Below are 6087 nucleotides of genomic sequence, written 5' to 3'. Positions count from 1 at the left end.
CTGCACTGTAAAATGAATGTCCAGTGGTTCATATTGAATGTGTTGAGTGAATCCTGAGCTGTAAATTAGGTATTGGATTTTCTTGTGCTTGATTGTAAAATTCAGCCTGAGGGTGCTACAGAAAAGGTCACAGGTAAACAAACACGTTCAGAGTCATCTGGAGAGCATGAATATCACTAGTTAATATCATGGGAATCCAACGATTGAGAAAATTGAAAGCTTTCTGTGATCTCAGAGGAGAGTCATGTATTCCAGGATATATATTTTGCTGTGTGAAGGTTAGAAAACCACAAATCATCATATCCAGGTACAGATATTCATTAGGTCTTGCATCATTATCATCCATTCATTCTCCTTTATTGGACTGGTGTTATATGTGAACCACGGCAGCAGAGGGCAGTGTGCACATTTAGTAATCAGTCAAATGAAGGTCTATCGATTTTGTTTTCTCTTGTCTGCATTTTTTTTATTTGTACGTTAAAATCAAACAAAAACAAGAAGAAGAAGCAGTGACCTGTAAAGAGAGGAAAAGTCCCTGCCAGAAATAAGATTAAATTGTATTTACAATAAAGCAAAGATGTGTGAAGATTATGCCAGAAAAAAATAGAAAAGCAAAATTATAAAACATATTCTTTAACCTTGCTCTGTAAAAAGTTAAAGATGTTGTATAAGTTATTTTCACATTGAAAGCTTATATATCAACAACAGCAGCAGCAGCAACAACAACAACAACAATAATGATGGATGCAGCAACATGTCAGTTATTGCTTCAGGAAAATTAGAAATGATGGCAATATTAAAGACCAAATCCTAATTCTTAGATGTGTCCAGTATAAAGGCATCATTATGGTGAGATCCCATGGAGGGCTGACTCCAGCCAAAGAAAGTTCAGAGGAAAAGGAAACAATTAGATCTTAAGATCTTAAGGTCAAATTATCTTTTCTGTTGTTTTATTGACAGGTCTATGATAACAACATGGCGTGCAGGAGGTAAAATGAGTCTGAAGAGAGCAGATATTTTTCTCTTCTATTCATGATCTGAATCAACACAACGGATTTTGTGTTGGCTGCAAAGTTTGGAACAAGATTAGCGTCTCTGATGGCTCAGAGGCGGCCTGGAAAAGCACAGAGCTGATAGTCGAGACTGAACAGACTGCAGAGGTTGTCTGCCATACATGCCGTGTATACATACTGAAGACACAATGTTTTATTCTGTTTAGCACTTTTCGAATCTGTGAATGATGCAAAGCACAAGAAAAACACATAAACCCAATATTTCTTTCTTCTTTTCAAGATTTAAACTGATGTCAGTGTGAATGTAGTGACATTTAAAGCCACTTCAAACCATTTATTCTGCCTTACCCTTTGTAAAAGAGCGAACCGTCTCCTAAATCTGACATTCTGACGTCAGAATTTTTATTGTATGTTTAGTTTTGCAGAAGGAAAAATTGCTGAGTAATTAAACAAGTATGAGAGTTCAAAGGCCACTGTGAGGGGCAAGAAAAATATGATGTTTTAAAAATAAACTGTAATAACTGAAAAATCACAACATTTCAAAATAAAGTATTAATTTCCAATGTTATAATATTTTGTATATATATATATATATATATATATATATATATATATACTCACACACACACACACACACACACACACACATATGTATATGCCTTGAATTTTAGATGAAAATCACAATATTAAGGCAAAAAGTTATGGACAACAAACAAAAAGTTCAAATATTTGATAATATTGAAAATATTAATATTGAAAAAAACTTTCATTTCTAGAACAGAAATATATATATATATATATATGTATGTATGTATATATATATATATATATATATATATATATATATGTATGTGTATATATATATATATATATATATATATATATATATATATATATATATATATATATATGTATATATATGTATATATATATATATATATACAAAATATTACAACATTGGAAATTAATACTTCATTTTGAAATGTTGTGATTTTTCACAGTTCAAGTATTGCCATTACAAGTTCTTTGTTAATAAGGATAAATGTCCTTCTTACCAATGGAAAAAAAATAACCAACCGACTGAGGAAACAAGACAGTTGCTGAATAAACCCAAAAATGTTATGATATTAACAAGATGACTCCTCCGTCATCACTGTTTTCATACAGCAGGCATCTCAAACCGGTTCCATAAAGGGCCGCGTGGCTGCAGGTTTTCATTCCAACCCAGGAGGAGCACATCAGGCCAACCAATCAACATCAAGGGATCACTTAGTTATCAGCTGAAGACTGAGATCAGCTGATTAATTGATTCCAGCCAGGTGTGCTCCTCCTTGGTTGGAATGAAAACTTGCAGCCACGCGGCCCTTTATGGAACCGGTTTGAGATGCCTGTCATACAGCAACAGGATGAAATTAAAATGAAGTGAAAAGTATTGAGTTGAGACTCTGCACCACAACAGAGGCCAGAGTCAGCCTTTTATTACTGTTCTTCATTTGGAAATTTGACTTTTCAAAACTCATTAAAGAAGCACACAGTCATAAAAGATCACGCTGAAGCACCACTAATTAAGCAAAACAGAGGCCAGCCGTCTATAATAAGCTTCACAGAGCAAATACAGGCAGCTGAAAACTTATTCCAATAACAATATTCCTAAGTTCAATAACAGGAAGACCAACATGTAGTGTAAAAAATCCCTTCATACATTTTTATTGATATTGCTGTTTTCTTTTATTGCCCGCAGAAACTTTATTGGAGCATACAATATGAACTTCTATTTTTCCAAAAAAAAAAATCAACTGCCAAAATTGGTCTAAAATTAGTAGTTTCACTATTTTGTTCCTGTTAATCCAAACATGAAGGCCATTATTATGATGTCAAGGAGTGTTTGTGTGGGTCAGCGAGAGGTCACCAAGAAACACTATTTTCAGCTCTATATTGCTGCAGTAAGTGTCTGCCAGCACAACGCTGAGGCCCACAAAGCCTTTAGAGGAGCAGTTCAATGTTTCGGGAAATACACTCTGTCTTTCAGAGACTGATGGGTGGTGGAGGGAGCTGTGGGATCAGCACAGTAACACCAGTAAGTGTGAAATTATTATGTCAGTGCCGTACACCTGCATGAATGTGACTGGATGTTTCTAGCTTGTGCATGAGCCAGGCGTTGTGAAGGAAATTGAAAGCAGCTGATGCCATCAGCCAATGACTGACTTTGACTTTGACTTTAGTGCTATGCCAAACTGCATGTCTTTGAACTGTGGAAGGAAAACTGGGACACCTGGAGGAAACAGGCACAAGGGGAACATTGGCATTAACATTGACAATGGCACCTGTCATTAGCCTAGATCAGGAAAACAAACTATCAGCTGATAGCAGATGATCATTACATCCCAGACAGGTTCTCACTCATATTGAAATACCTTACTTCAAAAAATAATTGGTCTAATATGTTTTTTAATATGCAAATATTACATATTTCAGAAGTTTATCTGCTGAATACAAGAGTTCTCCTGCTACAGTGACGAGTCCATTCTCTGTGTTGTTTCTCCATCATACTTGAGTAACGATGATTGGCTTTTAAACTATATATATTTGTGATATCACAAATCAGGCTAATCCACGTTCAAACTTAGATTTAAGGTGAACACAGAGAAACTCTCTTAAATCAGCAGATGAATGTGAAGACAAACTGCATCATCTGACTGAGCATCATGGTCCACTGACATCATTCTGCAGGGTGAAGCAGTCAAACATCAAACAGCAGTAACAATACAAAAAACACACATTTTTCACTGGAGGGAGACTTTAAGAAAGAATTCTTGGGAGATTTTCAGGAGTGTTGAGCTGTGTGTCAGAGTTCATTCTAATGTATCCTTGCAGTGCTTTTGAGCATGTATAGCAGTGCACACAGGAAAGATTCAAAGCTTCCAAATCTAAACTTTTTTCAGCGTGGTCTTGATTTTCTGTTCCACAATGCAAAAATGAAAGAGTGAATAAAAGAGAGCAAACAAACAGAAACTGTTTTACTGTTTCACTCTAAATATGAAACTTTATTTCAGTGTAACAAACAATAGCAAAGATCCAAATCCTTGGAAAGGAAAAACTGCGAGCAGTAATGTAGTTACACACACACATACATTGTACACAGCACTACATTATTAACTGCCTCCATGGTGTTGTGTCAGCATTAATCAATAAGATGAGTTTCTGGAAAAACAATGGATATCTGAATTATTTTGGAATGAAAAAGAAGCGCAAACTTTTGATGGGAAACTCCTGAGGCTGGAATTAGAATTCATGTTCCCATTTGGAACCACACGCATTGTGAAGGTGACAAAGCCAGATTAAAGGATGTCACCTGCAATTAAAGTAAAAAAAAATATATATCTGATAAAAAAAATGTATACACAACCACAGCACACACACAACCACACGTATACTAGTGATTGCAGTATGAAGTGAAATCATTTGTGTTAAACTTCCTCCCCCATGGGAGCTGTCAAATTAGAGGTGGGGTATTATTAGAGCCTTGGGGTGCTGAAACACAGTGAGGAAAAACACACACACCTCTGAAGGCCTTGTCGAGCCGCAGCTCGGCCGCATTAAAATGAAACCATATGAACATTAATACGCACCGTGGGCCCACACTGGAGGATTACTTTACAGAGCTACTAATTATCCTAATTGTTAGGTAAACGCTGTGTTTTTGCTGCAGGACCTTAAACAGGACCACCAGATGTGGTTCACATGCTTGTGCAGGACTGAATGAGGGCCAAACACCCTTGCTGCTTCTTTATGGTGGTTTGTGACAGCAATTTCTATCAATCTGGTTTATCTGCCACTGTTGTTTTCAGGGTGAAAGCAGAGCTTGTGGATATCAATACATCCTCGTCAGATGAGTTTTTGCACTTGAGTAAAGGCTCCTGGAGCTCTTGAAAGAAAGAGTGGAGACAATGAAACAGTGGACTAAGTTCTAAGGTTGAGTCTATAGGGAGAGAGGTCAGGGCAGTAAGTCTTTAACACAGACAACCCTCAAGTCAAGACAAGTCAAGTCTTCCAGGAAACAAGACTTTGAAGACTTTTCAAGAAGTTGAGTCAAGTCTTAAGGGAGCCAAGTTTCAAATCCAGTCTTTAACAAGAGAAATATCAAATATAGTTGAGTCTAGATGACAAGTCTCAAATCAAGTTGACTCTTTAGAATGACAGATTTCAAGTTAAGAGATATGTCATCAAGTTGATTCTTTTGGGAGACAAACCACAACTTAAGTTCAGTCTTAATGGAGATAACGGCAATCAAATTGAGTCAGGTTCAAAGTCAGGAGTCAAGTTAAGTCTTTAGGGAGGCAAGTTTTGAGTCAAGTCTCTAGTGAGGTGAGTCTCCTTGTCAAGTATCAAGTAGTTCTTCCTGACTTAGATCTAACTTGAATCTAAGCTGAGTCTTTAGGAAGACGAGTCAAATCTGTAGGGAGATAAATCTCAAGTCAAGTTTCATTTTGAAGTTAGATAGGTCACGAGTCAAGTTGAATCTTCAGGTCTCAAGCAAAGTCGTCTATTTAGGAAGACAAATCCCGAGTCAAATGAAGTCTTGAAGAAGACATGTTAAGTCTTTAATGAGTCAAGTCCACAGCAGTCAAGTCAAGTCAAGTCAAGTGACCCAAATCCAAGTCTTAATCCTAGTAAATTTTGAGGGAGACAAGTCTCAAGTTATCTTGAGTCTTATGCAAGTCTTAAGTTTCTTAGCAATCAAGTACTAGTCAAGTACCATGCACTGTTTTTATGACTGAAGTCTGACTCAAGCTCAAGTCTGAAGTGTAAAGTATAACCATTTCTGATGTTGACATTTACAGCACTGATCCAGAAAAATCGAGGGGGAAAAAGAGACAGCTTCAAGTATTTTATCACCATCACTGTGCTTGCAATAACTTCACCAAATACAATTATTTCGGAGTAAATCTTATGTCACTTTTAACTTACATCCAACCATCAACAGAAGAACAGACCATGAACACACAGTTCCAAAGTTCTGTGGCTCCACATCCGAAAACCAACAGCTGATGCAACGCAGCTCCTAGAAAAGCTT

This window comes from Chelmon rostratus, chromosome 16, assembly GCF_017976325.1.
Source record: "Chelmon rostratus isolate fCheRos1 chromosome 16, fCheRos1.pri, whole genome shotgun sequence".
NCBI lineage: Eukaryota > Metazoa > Chordata > Actinopteri > Chaetodontiformes > Chaetodontidae > Chelmon > Chelmon rostratus.
The sequence above is the reverse complement of the archived record's forward strand: the minus strand, read 5'-3'. Positions refer to the sequence as shown.